Genomic DNA, 18688 nt, shown 5'->3' with positions numbered 1-18688 from the left:
TTTGGGAGTCATTCTTGTTTCCTCACTTTCCCCATTTCCCACATCAACAAGACCTGTATCTTTGGTCCACAGACACCACCCTAGTTCAAGCCACCATCATCTTGCCTAGGATAATGCAACAGTCTACTGACTGATCTATTTTCACTGTCACTGTTGCCCCCTTCTCACAGCCATTCTCTGAAAGTAGTCAGAGCCTTACTGTCCTTCTTCAGTGGCTTCACGTTGCACTTAGAATTAAATGCAAACTTAGGGGCCAGGCACAGTGACTCACACCTGTAATCCCAGCACTTTAGGAGGCCGAGGCAGGTGGATCACTTGAGGCCAGGAGTTCTAGACCAGCCTGGCCAACATAGTGAAACCCCATCTCCACTAAAAATACAAATGTTAGCCAGGTGTAGTGGTGCGCACCTTAATCTCAACTACTTGGGAGGCTGAGGCAGGAGAATCACTTGAACCCAGGAGGCAGAGATTGCAGTGATCCCAGATTGCACCATTGCACTCCAGTCTGGGCAACAGAGAGAGACCCTGTCTCGCGAATAAAATAAAATTTGAAAAAAGAATTAGATGCAAACTTCTTGCCATGGTCTGTAAGTATCTGGCTGATCTGGTCCCTACTTGTCTCTATACTCAAAGCATTAGGGAGACTTCTGTGAATGAAATAAGCAGCAAATTTTCTGTTTTAAAGAGGGGAGGCACACACACACACCCCCACACACCCCCACACACACATCAAGTACTAATAAATAAAAAACTATTTCAGGGAGTAAGGAGTACCATGAAGACAGTTAAACATGGGAATGTGTTAGAAAGTAACTGATATCCTTGAGGACTTTTATCCTGAGTGGTCAAGGATTGCCTTTCCAAAGGGTCGTTTAAGCTGAATGATACAAAGGAACTTTTAGCGCTTTCTAAGCAAAGGTTTGTTTTGGAATTACACAGTAATCCCTTCAAGAATCAACTGGGGGCGCTGGTCCTTATCTGTCTAATTAAGACTCAAGCTGAGCGAGCAGGCAGCCGCTTGAAACTTGCGTGTTGTTGTGACAGATGAAAAGAGAATCTGGAGGGTCTCACACCAACAATGAAAAGCTCTCAGCCAGGTGCGGTGGCTCACGACTGTAATCCCAGCACTTTGGGAGGCCAAGGCAGGAGGATCACTTGTGATCAGGAGTTCGAAACCAGCCTGGCCAACATGGTGAAACCCCATCTTTACTAAAAATACAAAAATTAGCTGGGCGTGGTGGCAGGTGCCTGTAATCCCAGCTAAACTTGGGAGGCTGAGGCAGGAGAATCTCTATAACCTGGGAGACGGAGGTTGTAGAGAGCCGAGACCACACTATTGCACTCTAGCCTGAGCAACAAGAGTGAAACATCGTCTCAAAAAAAAAAAAAAAGAAAAAGAAAAAAGAAAAGAAGAGAAAAGAAAATCTCCCGTCTGGAAATGATGTTTGTCTCTTTCACTTACAACTCACTGACCAGAACTACTCACATGGCCTCATCCAAATCAAGCCTGGGAACTGCAATCCTACCATGTCCTGGAAAACAGAGAATCAGGAATATTTAGAGAACATGATTGGTGACTACCTCAATCCTTCAAACCGAGAGGAAAAATAAGAGGGAAAGGCCAGGCACCATGGCTCACACCTGTAATCCCAGCACTTTGGGAGGCCAAGGCAGGTGAAACACCTGAGGTCAGGAGTTCCAGACCAGCCTGACCAACATGGTGAAACCCCTCCTACTAAAAATACAAAATTAGCCAGGGGTGGTAGCGCAGGCCTGTAATCCCAGCTACTTGGGAGGCTGAGACAGGAGAATCACTTGAACCCGGAAGGCAGAGTTTGCAATGAGCTGATATTGGACCATTGCACTCCATCCTGGGCAACAAGAGTGAAACTCCCTTGCAAAAAAAAAAAAAAAAAAAAAAAAATTAGGGGAGGGACGGAAAGACATAGATACATGCTTGGCAGTGGCAAGAGTTCTCTTAACTGTACAAGGGCATCAGTATTGCTTGGTCTGGTCCTTCTGGTAGGCACAAGATAGAAGGTGATCTGGTGAGCTTCCCCAAGTCTTTCTGTTATTTCACTCCTCTAAAATTGAGGAAATGGTTTCCTACTATTTTACAGAGCTGCAAGAAAGAGCCCTTAAAGTGTTACCTCATTCTCCCTACTAATGATTTCAGTTTCCTGAGCTTCAGTTACACGGCCTTAAACTTCTCTAAAAGTAAAGAATAGTCTGGAGACATGTATATTCTCCATACCAACTTCACAGAGCAAAAATCAAAGGAATGGGCACAGGACTGGCTCAACGATTTCATAAATCATTGTAATTTTTTTTTTTTTTTTTTTTTTGAGACAGAGTCTTGCACTGTTACCCAGCCTAGAGTGCAGTGGCACAATCTCGGCTCACTGCAACCTCCACCTCCTGGGTTCAAGTGATTCTGTTGCCTCAGCCTCCGGAGTAGCTGAGATTACAGGTATGCACCACCACGCCCAGGTAATTTTTGTATTTTTTTGGTAGAAACAGTGTTTCGCCATGTTGACCAGGCTGATCTTGAACTCCTGACCTCAAATGATCTGCCTGCCTGGACCTCTCAAAGTCCTGGGATTACAGGCGTGAGTCACCACGCCCGACCTGATCGTTGTAATTTTAAGACTATTTCTTATATGTTACACACACATTTTTCTGTTGTTGTTACTGTTGTTGTTTGAGATGGAGTCTCACTCTGTCACCCAGACTGGAGTGCAATGGCGGGATATTGGCTCACTGCAGCCTCCACCTCCTGGGTTCAAGCAATTCTCCTGCTTCAGCCTCCCAAGTAGCTGGGATTATAAGCATGCACCATCACGGCCTGCTAATTTTTGTATTTTTACTAGAGACAGAGTTTCACCACATTGGTCAGGCTGGTCTCAGACTCCTGACCTCATGTGACCTACCTACCTCAGCCTCCCAAAGTGCTGGCATTACAGGCGTGAGCCACCACCCGCAGCCTACACATACATTTGAAGGAGAAAGTAAAAGGTTCAGTCAAGGTCATAGATACTCCTAAGACATACACTTTTTTTCTTCTAGTATTGTTAGAGTTTCTTTGTCTTTTTAATAACTTAATCCTTTGTTCTTTTGGGGATCTATTTATTGTAAGATATTTTCAGTCTGATATTAAATATAACTAATAGTAAACTGAAGATCTGTGTGCCCACCACCCAGCTTATGAAATAAAATATTACATATACAATTATAGGCCCTTTTTCACATCTTATCACATTCCTCTTTCTCACAGTTTCCCCAGAAGTAACCAATATTCTGAATTTGGAATTTATCTTTCCCATGTATTTCTTCATACTTTTATTGTATGTGTGTGTGTTATATATATATTATATATAATATATATTATATTATATATATTATATTATTATATGTATATAATATAATATATATATCCATTAACAATATATTAGAGTTTTCAGATTTTTGTTTTTATTTATTTCTTTATTTTGAGATGGAGTCCCACTTTTCACCCAGGCTGGAGTGCAGTGGCGCGATCTTAGCTCCCTGCAACCTCTGCCTCCTGGGTTCCAGCTATTCTCCTGCCTCAGCCTCCCCAGTAAGTGGCATTATAGGCACATGCCACCACACCTGGCTAATTTTTTTGTATTTTTAGTAGAGATGGGATTTCACCATGTTGGCCAGGCTTGTCTCGAACTCCTAACCTCAGATGATCCACGGGCCTCAGCCTCCCAAAGTGCTGGGATTACAGGCATGAGCCACTGCGCCTGGCCCAGATTTTTGCTTTTAGTGCAGCTAGATTTTCTTTTTTAAAAAAATGAGATTTGGCCAAGCGCAGTGGCTCACACCTGTAATCCCAACACTTTGGGAGGCCGAGGCGGGTGGATCACAAGGTCAGGAGGTCGAGACCATTCTGGCTAACATGGTGAAAACCCGTCTGTACTAAAAATACAAAAAAATTAGCCAGGCGTGGTGGCGGGCTCCTGTAGTCCCAGCTACTCGGGAGGCTGAGGTAGGACAATGGTGGGAACCCGGGAGACAGAGCTTTCAGTGAGCCGAGATCGCACCACTGCACTCCAGCCTGGTCGACAGAGCGAGACTCAGTCTCAAAAAAAAAGAAAAAAAAAAGAGATTTATCCTCCCATCATATACAACTAAGAAACCAGACAAAATATATGCCATAATGGTTTCCAGATATTAATCAATAGGCAGTGAAGCATAATAATCTCTTAGAGAAATAAAACAAGCCCCAGCTTACTGTCTGGAAAGAATTTTCAGCCTACATGTAAGAAGGAAATACCTAAACAGAGCCCAGTGGTCTCCCTGAGCTGAAAAGGCAGCGCTCATACAGGTAAAGTGCACTAGAATCTATGGGGTCAAGTATCTGAGAAGGGAGAGCTGCACGGAGAGAGTTTCAAAGGACAATTGATCAGCACATGTGTGTGAGGAAACTACCAAGGCCAGTAAAAGCCTACCAGATTCTGGCAGAGCCAGTCTCAGAACTCACACAAGGTTGGGAAAACTTCATGTTCCCACCAGCAAAATCAAAAGATCTAACAGAATGGGCATTATCACAAGGTTGTTGTACCAATACGGAGACCAAAGTAGTCCTACACTAAAGGCTGTAGTGGGCCCACCTAACAAAGCAAAAAAGCAAGCCTCAAAAGAACAAAGTTGATTATAAGTGACTTAATTGTTTCTCAAAACAAAGCCCCCAAATCAGAAAAAATATAAAAACTTCATTAATCAACAAAGTAAAGTATACAGTATCTGTCATTTAGTAAAAAGTTGTCACTTATGATCAGGCAGGAAGATAAGATCTATAATAAAAAAAGAATCACCCAATATAAACAGACCCAGAAATGGCAGAAGTGATAGAAATAGTTGTCAAGAAAGTTAAAACAAGCCGGGCGCGGTGGCTCAAGCCTGTAATCTCAGCACTTTGGGAGGCCGAGACGGGCGGATCACGAGGTCAGGAGATCGAGACCATCCTGGCTAACACGGTGAAACCCCGTCTCTACTAAAAAATACAAAAAACTAGCCGGGCGAGGTGGTGGGCGCCTGTAGTCCCAGCTACTCTGGAGGCTGAGGCAGGAGAATGGCGTGAACCCGGGAGGCGGAGCTTGCAGTGAGCTGAGATCCGGCCACTGCACTCCAGCCTGGGCGACACAGCGAGACTCTGTCTCAAAAAAAAAAAAAAAAAAAAAAAAAAAGAAAGTTAAAACAGTTAATATATGGGTCACGTGTTCAAGAAGGTAGAAGGACGAGCACTTTAAGGACAGATATAAAAAAATGTTTTAAGATTCATGACAATGTGAATATACTTAACACTACTGAACTGTACACTTAAAAATGTTTGGCCAGGTGCGGTGGCTCACGCCTGTAATCCCAGCACTTTGGGAGGCTGAGGCAGGCAGATCACGAGGTCAGGAGATTGAGACCATCCTGACCAACATGGTGAAAGCCGTCTCTACTAAAAATATAAAAATTAGCTGGGTGTGGTGACATGCACTTGTAATCCCAGCTGCTTGGGAGGCTAAGGCAGAAGAATTGCTTGAACCCAGGAGGCAGAGATTGCAGTGAGTTGAGATCACACCACTGCACTCCAACCTGGCGACAGAGCAATACTCCATCTCAAAAAAAAAAAAAAAGTTTAAGATGACAAATTTTATGTGACATGTTTTTACCATAATAAAAAGAACACATTTGCTAATTAAAAGACAAAAACAAACCACAAGTAGACGTGTAGAGATGAAAAATACAATGTCTCAGAAGAAAAATAGTCTGAAAAAGATCATCAGCAGGTTAAACACTGTAGAAAAAATAATTAATAAACTTGGGGACAACAATATAAATCATCTAAAATGAAACAGAGGAAAGACTGGAAAAAATAAGCATAACGTCAGTGAGCAATGGAATAATATCAACTGGCCTGGTACAGGTGTCATTGAATTCCCAAAAATTATGGAGCAACAATGAAACCAAAAAAATACAAGAAGTAATGGCTAACTTTTTTCAAATTTAATGACAATTGTAAGCCTACATTTCCAAGGAGATCAATGAACCCCAAGCAGGATAAATTTTTAAAACTATTCCAAGGCATATGTCTTAGTCAATTTGGGTCAATACACAAATTACCATATAGAGTAGGTAGTATAAACAACAAACATCTGTTTTCCACAATTCTGGATGCTGGAAGTCCAGGACCAGGATGCCAGCATAGTCAGGTTCTGATGAGGGGTCTCTTCCAGGTTGCAGACAGCTGACTTCTTGTTGGCAGAAAGAAGGCTGGAGAGCTCCCTGTGATCTCTTTTAAAAGAGCACTAAGCTCCCTGCAGTCTTTTTTATAAAAGCATTAATCTCATCTATGAGATCTTCACCCTTATGACACTATGACCTCCCAAAGGCCCCACCTCCTAACAACATCATATTGAGGATTAGGATTTCAACATATGAATTTGGGGGGGAACACAATACTTTAGTCTACAATAGCACATCATAATTATAGTGCCTAAAATCAGTGGTAAAGAAACAATTTTAGAGCAGCCAAAAAATAAAAAAACCACACATGCACAGAGGAACAAGGATAAGAACAAGAGCAGACTTTTGTTTCTTTTTTTCTGTTCTCAAGCTAATGTGTTATAGACCTCTTGAAATGAATGAAAACCAAAAGACACTGTAGCAACATCTTTAAAGTACTGGGGGGAAAAAAAAAGTCCAGGCACAGTGGTGCACACCTGTAATCCCAGCACTTTGGGAGGCCAAGGCAGGCAGATCATGAGGTCAGGAGTTCGAGACCATCCTGACCAACATAGTGAAACCCCATCTCTACTAAAAATACAAAAATTAGGTGGATGTGGTGGCATGCACCTGTAATCCCAGCTACTCGGGAGGCTGAAGCAGGAGAATCGCTTGAACCCAGGAGGCAGAGGTTGTGGTGAGCCAAGATCATGCCACTTCACTCCAGCCTGGGCAACAGAGTGAAACTCCATCTCAAAGAAAAAAAAATTGTTACTAAAAATAGAGAAGGACATTGTATAATGACAAAGGGGTCAACCTATGGGGAAAATATAGCAATTATAAGCATATATGCACCTAACACCAAAGCACCAAAGTACATAAAGCAAAAACTGACAGAAGAGAAAGAAGATATAGACAATTCAAAAACAGTAGTTGGAGACGTCAATTCCTCACATTCAATAATGGATTAAAAAATAGGCAGAAAATGTCTAGGTTATAGAAGATTTGGACAACACTATAAACTAGTTAGACCTAATTGACATCTATTGAATACTCTACCCAATAACAGCAGAATATATATTATTCTCAAATGCAGATGGAGTATTCTCCAAAATAGATCATATGGTAGGCCATTAAACAAGCCTTGATAGATTTTAAGTGATTGAAATAATGTAAAGTACATTTGCTGAAAACACTGGAATTTGTGAAAGAAATTTAGGAAATTCACAAAAATATGGAACTTTAAAAACAAAATCTTAAATACCATTGGGTTAAATAATAAATCACAAAGGAAGTCAAAAAATACCTTGAGATGAATGAAAACAAAAACACAACTAAAACTTATCGGATTCAGGTAAAAGCAGTGCTTACAGGGAAATTCATGGCTATAGTTGCCTATATTAAAAGAGAAGAAAGCTCTCAAATTAATAACTAACATTCCACTTTAAAAACTAAAGAAGAAGCCGGGCGCGGTGGCTCATGCCTGTAATCCCAGCACTTTGGGAGGCCAAGGCGGGTGGATCACGAGGTCAGGAGATTGAGACCATCCTGGTAAAGATGGTGAAACCCTGACTCTACTAAAAATACAAAAAAATTAGCCGGGTGTGGTGGTAGGTGCCTGTAGTCCCAGCTACTCGGGAGGCCGAGGCAGGAGAATGGCGTGAACCCAGGAGGCGGAGCTTGCAGTGAGCTGAGATTGTGCCACTGCACTCCAGCCTGGGCGACAGAGCGAGACTCGGTCTCAAAAAAAAAAAAAAAACAAAACTATAGAAGGGCAAACTGAACCTAAAGAAGAAAATAGCAAATATATAATGAAAGAAATAAAAGAGATTAGAAAAACAATAACAAGAATCTAAAAGTTGGTATTTGAAAAGATTAACACTATTGACAAGCATTTAGCTGCATTGACCAAGAAAAAATGGAAACAACTCAAATATCCATCAATTTATTAATGTGAATAAAAGTATATCCACACAATGGAACATTTCTTGAAAATAAGAAGGAATGAAGTATCAATCCATGCTATCACATGGATGAACCTTGAGAACATTGTACTAAGTGAAAGAAAACCACATATGCATGTCTAAAACAGGCAAATCTATAGAGATAGAAAGTAGATTAACTGTTGCCTAGGGGTAGGGTGGGGGAGATTGGGAGTAATTGATAGAGTTTCTTTTGTAGGTGATCAAAATACAGTTGTGCATCGCTTAACAACCAGGATACATTTTGAGAAATACATCATTAGGCAATTTTGTCATTGTGTGAACATCATAGAATGTACTTACACAGACCTAGATGGTATAGCTTGCTATACCGTCTAGGTTATGTGGTATAGACTATTGCTCCTAGGTCACAAACCTATACAGCATGTTACTGTACTAAATACTCCAGGCAACTGTAACACAATGGTAGTACAGTCATGCACAGCATACTGACGTTTTGGTTAACAATGGACTCTCTATACAACTGTGGTCCCATAAGATTATGATGGAGCTGCCCTACACAGGTATACCATTTTTTCACTTTGGGAGGCCATCATGGGCAGATCACTTGAGCCCAGGAATTCAAGACTAGCCTGGGCAACATGGAAAAAGCCTGTCTCTACAAAGAAACAGAAAAATTAGCCAGGTGTGGTAGCATGTGCCTGTAGTCCCAGCTACTTGGGAGGCTGAGGCAGAAGGATCACTTGAGCATGGGAGGTGGAGGCTGCAGTGAGGTGAGATTGTGCCACTGGACTCCAGCCTGGGCAACAGAGTGAAAGTGTCTCAAAAAAAAAGTATACTATTTTTTTCTTTTATATTAGGTTGGTGCAAATGTAACTGCAGTTTTTGCATTGTTGAAATTTGCTGTTTTGATATTGGAATACATTCTTAAATAAATGTGGTTCTGTTATACATCATTTTGATGCACATTTCTCACTTTACGTATTTTTCCTAATGACTTATTACTTGAAGTTCATTTTATATTTATTTTAGAATATGAAAATTATGTTATACAAAAAGCAAATTCAAGCGACTTTCTTATTCAAGTTCAAAATAGATCATAAAGCAGTGGAGACAACTTGCAACATCAACAATGCATTTGGCCCAGGAACTGCTAATGAACATACGTGCAGTGGTGTTTCAAGAAGTTTTGCAAAGGAGACAAGAGCCTTGAAGATGAGGAGCGTAGTGGAAGGCCATTAGAAGTTGACAACAACCAATTGAGAGTAATCATTGAAGCTGATCCTCTTATAGTACACAAGAAGTTGCCGAAGAACTCAATGTCAACCACTCTACAGTCATGTGGCACTTGAAGCAAATTAAAAAGGTTAAAAAGCCCAGTAAGTGGGTGCCACATGAGCTGAGTGAAAGTCAAAAAAGTCATCATTTTGAAGTGTCATCCTTTCATATTGTAGGCAACGACAATGAACTATTTCTCAATTGGTTTGTGATGGGCGATGAAAAGTGGATTTTGTACGACAACCAGCAACGACTAAGTCAGTGGTTGGACCCAGAAGAAGATCCAAAGCACTTCCCAAAGCCAAACTTGCACCAAAAAAAGTCATGGTCACTGTTTGGTGACCTGCTGCCGGTCTGATCCACTGCAGCTTTCTGAATCCTGGTGAAAACACTACATCTGAGAAATTGATGAGACGCACTGAAAACTGCAATGCCTGCAGCCGGCATTGGTCAATAGAAAGGGACCAATTCTTCATGACAATGCCTGACAGCACCTCACACAACCAATGCTTCAAAAGTTGAATGAATTGGGCTACAAAGTTTTGCCTCATCCGCCATATTCACCTGATGTCCCGCCAACCAACTACCACTTCTTCAAGCATCTCCACAGTTTTTAGCAGGGAAAATGCTTCCACAGCCAGCAGGATGCAAAAAAATGCTTTCCAAGAGTTAATCGAATCCTGCAGCATGGATTTTTACACTACAGAAATCAACACTTATTTATCATTGGCAAAAATGTGTTGATTGTAATGGTTCCTATTTTGATTAATAAAGATGTGTTTAAGCCTAGTTATAATGACTTAAAATTCATGGTCTGAAACCACAATTACTTTTAGACCAACCTAATACCATATTTTTATCTTTTCTATGTTTAGATACAAGAAATACTACAGTGTTACAATTGCATACAATATTCAGTAGAGTGACATGCTGTAGAGGTTTGTAACCTAGGAGTAATAGGCTATCCCGTATAGCCTATGTGTATAGTAGACTAGACCATCTAGGTTTGTGTAAGTATACTTCATGACAATCGCACAATAACAAAATCATCTAATGATGCATTTTTTTGAATGTATCACCATCATTAAACAATGTACTTATACTCCACTTGTATATCTTGTGTATCTAAACACAGTATGTGCTATACTATTATATAGCTGGCAGTAGATTTGTTTACACCAGCGTCACCACAGACATGTGAGTAATGTGTTGTGGTACAACATTATAACAGCCATGACATTACTAAGCAGTAGGAATTTTTTACCTCCATTATAATCTTACAGGACCACTGTCACATATGTGGTCTGTCATTGACTGAAATGTCATCATGCTGTGCATGACTGTATTTTGAATTAGATGATGGTGATGGTTGTGCAAATTTAGATCTCACACTTTACATAGGTATATGGTATGTGAATTGTAGCTTAATAAAGCTATTTTTAAAAATATCTTTTTAAAAAGAAGACATAGATAAAATAACTAGCTTTATGCCTAGGAAAAGGAAATTAATTTTATAGTTAAAAACCTTTTCCCAGACCAGGTGTGGTGGCTCATGCCTGTAATCCTAGCACTTTGGGAAAACAAGCAGGAGGATCACTTGAGACCAGGAGTGTGAGACCAGCCTGGCAACGTAGTGAGACCCCATTTCTCCAAAAAAATTAGAGAAAAAAATGAACGGGGCATGGTGGTGCATGCCTGCGTTCCCAGCTACTCAGGAGGCTGAAGTAGGAGAATGGCTTCAGCTTTGGTGGGGATTAAGGCTGCAGTAAGCTGCGATTGTGCCACTGCACTCCAGCCTAGGTGACAGACTAAGATCCCATCTCAAAAAAGAAAGAAAGAAAAGAAGAACAAACAAGATAAAACAACCCAACCCTTTCCACGAGGAAAACTTCAGGCCTAAATGGCTTTACTGGTAAATTCTAGCAAACATGTAAGAAGAAATAATATGAGTTCCATATAAACTCTTTCAGACTTTTGAAGAGGGTGGACTACTCCAGCTCATTCTGAGGCCAGCACTGTCCTGATATCAAAACCAGATAAAGACATTACAATAAAAGAGAACTACAAACCAATATCCTTCAAGAAAAAAAATTCTTAACTTTTAACAAATTAAATCCAACTAAATATATAAAAGACAATAGGTAATGACCAAGTGGGGTTTATCCCAGAAAGGCCAAATTGGCTTAATATTTTAAAACTTAGTCAATATAATTCACCATATTGACAGGCTTAAAAATTATTTTAATAAATGTAGAAAAAGCATTTGTCACAAAAGGTTCATTTATTACAATAATTCTCAGCAAATGAGGAATGAAAGGGAACTTCCTCAACCTGATAAAGTGTAAATACACAAAACTTACAGGCTGGGGCTGGGTGCGGTGGCTGACGCCTATAATCCCAGCACTTTGGGAGGCTGAGGCAGGTGATCACCTGAGGTCAGGAGTTCCAGATCAGCCTGATCAACATGGTGAAACCCCATCTCTACTAAAAATACAAAACAGTAGCCGGATGTGGGGGTGGGCGTCTGTAATCTCAGCTACTCAGGAGGCTAAGGCAGGAGAATCGCTTGAACCCGGGAGGCAGAGGTTGCAGTGAGACCAGATCATGTCATTGCACTGCAACCTGGGCAACAAGAGCAAAACTCCAACTCAAAACACACACACACAAAACCTTACAGGCTGGGCACAGTGACTCTTGCCTGTAATCCCAGTACTTTGGGAGGCTGAGGCAGGTGGATCACTTAAGGTCAAGAGTTCGAGACCAGCCTGGGCAACATGACGAACCCCCGTCTCTACCAAAAATACAAAAATTAGCTGGGCGCAGCCAGGCGTGGTGGCTCACACCTGTAATCCCAGCACTTTGGGAGGCCAAGGCTAGCAGATCACCTGAGGTCAGGAGTTTGAGACCAGCCTGCCCAACCTGGTGAAACCCTGTTTCTACTAAAAATTCAAAAATCAGCTGGGTGTGATGGTGGGCACCTGTAATCCCAGCTACTCAGGAGGCTGAGGCAGGAGAATCACTTGAACCTGGGAGGTGGAGGTTGCAGTGAGCTGAGATCATGCCATTGCACTCCAGCCTGGGCCACAGAGCAAGACTCCATCTCAAAACAAACAAACAACAACAAAAAAATTAGCCAGGCGTGGTGGTGGGCACCTGTTATCCCAGCTACTCAGGAGGCTGAGGCAGGAGAATCGCTTAAATCTGGGAGGTGGAGGTTGCAATGAGCTGAGATCATGCCCTTGCACTCTCAAAATGCAAACAAACACAAAAAAAACCTCACAGGCCACGTAAGGTGGCTCACACCTGTAATTCCAGCACTTTGGGAGGCTAAGGTAGGAGAATTGCTTGAGCCCAGAATTTTGAGACCAGCCTGGGCAACATAGTGGAACCCCATTTCTATGAAGCATAAAAAAAAAATTAGCTGGGGGTGGTGGCTCAGGCCTGTATTCCCAGCTACTCAGGAGGCTGAGATGGAAGGATCAGTTGAGCCCAGGAGGTGGAGGCTGCAGTGAGACATGATTGTGCCATTCTACTCCATCCTGGGTGACAAAGTGAGACCCCGTCTCAAAAAATAATAAAACTTACACTTAACATTATACTTAAGGGTGAAAGGCTGAATACTTTTGCCCCAATATCTGAAATGAAGCAACATTCATTCACAACTTCTATTGGAGGTCCTAGATAGTGTGATAAGGCAAGAGAAAACAGCAGACATAATCACTGGAAAAAAGGCAAAACTGTGTTTATTTGCAGTTACATAATTGTCTAAAGAATCCTAAGAAATCTACAAAAAGAGCTACCAGAACTTTTATGTGGGTATAGAAAATTGCAAATACAAAATCAGTGTGCAAAGATCAGTTCAATTTCTATATCTAGCAATAAACAATCCAATTGAAATTTAAAATACCATTTAAAGTAGCATGGAAAATATGAAATTCCTAAGGACAAATTTAACAAAAGATATGCAGACCTCTACAATGAAAAGCATAAAACAAAGCTGAAAGAAATCCAAGGGGACCTAAATAAATTGGGAGACATACTAGTTAATGGATCAGAAGACTCAATCGGTCTATAGATTTAAGGCAATCTCAGTGAAAATCCTAATAGGCTTGTATGGAGGAATAGGCAAGCCAATTCCAAAATGAATGCAGAAATGCTAGAATAGCCGAAATAACTTCTAGATAGAAAAACAAAGGAGGAGGAGTTGCAGTCATTGATTTTAGGCTTATAGAACCAGACCAGTCCGGATGAGGTGGTATTGGCATAGACATACAGATCAACAGACCATTGTAAAGAACTCAGAAGCAGGTTCACAAATTTATGGACAACTGATTGTTTAACAGCTTTATTAAGATACAATTCACACATTTAAAATGTACAATTGACATGTGTACATATGTAACAAGCCTGCACATTGAGCACATGTACCCTAGAACTTAAAGTATAATTTTAAAAATGTGCAATTGAGAGATGTTTAGTACACTCAGAGTTGTGCAACCATCGCCACAATCTAATCTTAAAACATTTAGGTTATCCACAAAGAAAACCTTATATTGATTAATAATCACTCCCCATTTCCTCCCAAATCCCCCCAACTCCCTGTCCCTAGGCAATCACCAGTCTACTTTCTGTCACTATGGACTTGCTTGTGTGGATGTTTTACATAAATGGTATCATGTAATATGGGATCTTTTTCCCTTCTGGGATTGCCCAAAATTTGGTGGGAGGAACCAGCTAAATTGTCTCCCAAATGTAGCCAGTTATTCCAATACCGTTTGTGGAAAATTTTCTCTTTTTTTCCTCACTGGTTTGAAATGTTAATGAAATACCCTCATCATGTACCTATTTCTCCCTCATATGTGTGTTTTCCTCAGAGTTTAATTCTGTTCTAGAAATAAATCCGAGTCACAAAGAGTATTCAGTAAATGATCTGATTTGCTTTTTTTTCTGTGCTGGTAATTTGCTATTGCAATTTCTGTAATTCTAAATGATGTCATGCATTTGGAAGATTAGTGCCACATCAGTACTTTTTTTTTTTTTTTTTTTTTTTTGAGACGAGTCACCCAGGCTGGAGTGCAGTGGTATGATCTCGGCTCACTGTAACCTCCGACTCCCGAGTTCAAGTGATTCTCCTGCCTCAGCCTCCTAAGTAGCTGGGATTACAGGCAAACACCATAATGCCCAGTTGTATTTTTAGTAGAGACGGGGTTTCACTGTGTTGGCCAGGCTGGCCTTGAACTCTCGACCTCAAGTGATCTGCCTGCCTTGGCCTCCCAAAGTGCTGGGATTACAGGCATGAGCCACCTCACCGGGTCCTATTTCTATTTTAATATTAATGAATATTCCTGTATGTTTATTCTGCCATGTTAATAAATTTTATAAATATTTAACTAAATTAAAAAGTCTTTTTGGGGTATTTAAATATCATTTTTATTAAAGCATAATATTTTGAGATTTTAATGGGGATTACATTGCATTAGTAGATTAATTCTGAGAAAACAGACAACCTTACAGTATTAGATTTTCCTATCCAATTATGTCTTTTTTGTACTTTGGTAGCTTTTAACTTTTCCTGATATAGGTCTTGTAAATTCAAGTTTTGCTTGCCTAAAGTACAACTGGCTCTGTTGACTGATGTCATAATCTTATTTATAGAAAACCCTAAAAAAATCCACCAAAAAACCTGTTATAACTAATTAACAAATTCAGTAAAGTTACAGGATATAAAACCTACATACAAAAATCAGTTGTGTTAGTTACCTTAACAATAAACTATTCAAAAAAAAAATTTTAATCCCATTTATAGTAGTATAAAAAATAAAATACTTAGGTATAACTTTAACCAAGAAGGTGAAAGATCTATAAAACTGTAAAAACTATAAAGCATTGATGAAAAAGATTAGACAACAATAAATGGAGAGATATCTCATGTTTATGGATTGGAAAAATTAATATTGCTAAAAATATCCATACTACCCATTAATCTACAGATCTACAGATTCAATGCAATCCCTATAAAAATCCCAATGGCATTTTCTTACAGAAATAGAAAAAAAAAATCCTAAAATTCACATGGAACCACAAAGACCCCTAATTGCCAAAAGAATCTTGAGAAAGAACAACGCTGGAGGCATCACACTTCCTGAATTCAAATTATTGTATCTTACAAAGCTATAGCAATTAAAGCAGTATGGGGTTGGCATAAAAATAAACACATACACAAGCTGAACAGAATAGAAAGCCCAGAAATAATTCCATGCATATAAATCAACTAATTTTTAACAAGGGTACCAAGAATACACAATGGGGAAAGGATAGTCTCTTCAATAAATAGTGTTGAGAAAACTGTTTATCCATGTGCAAAAGAATGAAATTGGATCCTTATCTATACACAATACACAAAAATAAACTCAAAATGGATTAAAGTCTTAAACATAGGACCTGAAACCATAAAACTCCCAGAGAGAAACATAGGAAAAAAATCTCCTTAATGTTGGTCTTGGCAATGATATTTTGGATATGACACCAAAAGCACAGGCAATAAAAGCAAAAATAAACAAGTAGGATTATGTCAAATTAAAAAGCTTCTGCACAGCAAAGTAAACAATCAACAAAGGGAAAGGGCAATCTACAGGTGGGAGAAAATATCTGCATACCATGTATCTGACAAAAGGTTCATATTCTAAATATACAAAGAATTCATACAACTGAATAGCAAAAAAACCCCAAACAACTTGACTAAAATATGGGCAAAGGACCTGAATAGACATTTCACACAAGAGGACATGCAAATGGCCAGCAGAAATATGAAAAGATGCTCAACATCATGAATCACCAGAGAAATGCAAATCAATACCTCAATGAGACATCATCTTACACCTGTTAAGGTGGCCATTATCAAAAAAGCAGAAGACAGCTCCTGACAAGGATGTGGAGAAAAAGGAACCCTTGTATACTGCTGGTATAAATGCAAATTTCTGTAGCTGTTATGGAAAACAGTATGGAACTTCCTCAAAAAATTATGAATAGAACTATCAAGTGATCTCACAATCCTATTTATGGGTATATAACTAAAGGGATTGAAATCAGGAGCTCAAAGATATATTTGCATTCCCATGTTTATTGCAGTATTATTCACAGTAGCCAAGATATGGAGACAACCTAAACGTATACTAATAAATGAATTACTACAGAAATACAATGGAATATTATTTAGCCTTAAACAACAACAACAACAACAAAATCCTGCCATTTGGGACAACATGGTAGGACCCGGAGGACAGTACGTTAAGTGAAATAAACCAGACAAAGAAAGACAAACACCGTATGATTTCACTTGTATGTGGAATCTCAAATAGTCAAGCTCATAGAAGCAGGGACCAGAATGATGGCTGCCAGAGGCTGAGGAGAGGGGTAAATGGAGAGGTGAAGGATGAGGGGTACAAAGTTTCAGTTATGCAAGATAAATTCTGGAGATCTGTACAACACAGTTCCTATAACAATATTGTATACTTAAAATTGCTAAGATGATAGATCTTCTGTTATGTGTTCTTACCAAAACCAACCAACAAAAACAAAAACCTCCACAATATGTTTATTTTTATTTTTGAGACAGGGTCTCGCTCTGTCACCCACCCTGGCGTGCAGTAGAACTATCATGTCTCACTGCAGCCTCAACCTTCTGGGCTCAAGCAATCCTCCTGCCTCAGCCTCTCAAGTAGCTGGGACTACAGGTGCACACCACCACATCCAGCTAATTAAACAAACTTTTTTTTTTTTTTTTTGTAGAAACAAGGTCTCCCTATGTTTCCCAGGCTGCTTTCTAACTCCCAGGCTCAAGTGATCCTCCTGCTTCAGCCTCCCAAAGTGCTGGGATTATAGGCACGAGCCACTGCATCTGTTTTAAAAACCCTACAATAATATTAATAAAGAAGATGGGAGGAAACTTTGGGAAGTGATGGATGTGTTTATGACTTTTATGGTGCTGATGGTTTCATGGGTGTATGCTTGTCCCTAGACTCATCAAGATGTCAATCATACCTCAATAAAGTGGTTTTAAAAAAGTTTTGCCTGTTTGTGTGTGTATATATATGTAAATAAATTATAATATATATGCCTGTATTTATATATATAATATGTATTTACTTACACACACACACACACACACATATATATATATTTTTGAGATGGAGTCTTGCCCTGTTGCCCCAACAGGAGTATAATGGCACAATCTCTGCTCGCTGCAACCTTCACCTCCCAGGCTCAAGCGATTCTCCCTGCCTCAGCCTCCCAAGTAGCTAGGATTACAGGCACCTGCCACCATGAATTTTTGTATTTTTAGTAGAGACGTGGTTTCACCATGTTGGCCAGGCTGGTCTTGAACTCCTGACCTCAGGTGATCCGCCCACCTTGGCCTCCCAAAGTGCTGGGATTACAGACATGAGCTACCGTGCCCGGCCCCCACTTTTATTTTTTTGAGATAGAATCTTACTCTGTCACTCAGGCTGACCTATGTTTATGTTTTTAAATTTCTATTTTGAACATTTTTCTTCCATTTACATATTCTAACCAGCTATTGTTTGTAGCTAGAATAACCATTCTTTTTTTGTTTGTTTTTGTTTTTGTTTGAGACGGAGTCTCGCTCTGTTGCCCAGGCTGGAGTGCAGTGGGCGATCTCGGCTCACTGCAAGCTCTGCCTCCTGGGTTCATGCCATTCTCCTGCCTCAGCCTCCCAAGTAGCTGGGACTACAGGCGCCCACCACCATGCCCAGCTAATTTTTTGTGTTTTTCAATAGAGACGGGGTTTCACCGTGTTGGCCAGGATGGTCTCGATCTCCTGACTTCGTGATCTGCCCGTCTCAGCCTCCCAAAGTGCTGAGATTACAGGCTTGAGTCACCGTGCCCGGCCAACCATTCCTTTTTGTATGTTGATTTAATAATTGGTTATATTACTGAATTTTCTTGTTAATAATGTTCGTTTTTGGGGGGCACAGGTGGGGACAGAGGTTGGAATGCAGTGGCATGAACATGGCTCACTGCAACCTTGACCTCCTGGACTCAAGCGACGCCCTTGCCACAGCCTCCTGAGCCCAGCTAATATTTTCTTTTTAAATTTTTTGTAGACAGGGTCTCGCTCTGTTGCCTAGGCTGGTCTTTAACTCCTGGGCTCAAGCAATCCTCCCACCTCAGCCTCCCAAAGTGTTGGGATTACAGGTGTGAGTCACTGC

This window comes from Chlorocebus sabaeus, chromosome 8, assembly GCF_047675955.1.
Source record: "Chlorocebus sabaeus isolate Y175 chromosome 8, mChlSab1.0.hap1, whole genome shotgun sequence".
In the NCBI taxonomy this organism is placed as follows: domain Eukaryota; kingdom Metazoa; phylum Chordata; class Mammalia; order Primates; family Cercopithecidae; genus Chlorocebus; species Chlorocebus sabaeus.
Note: the sequence above shows the minus strand (reverse complement) of the source record.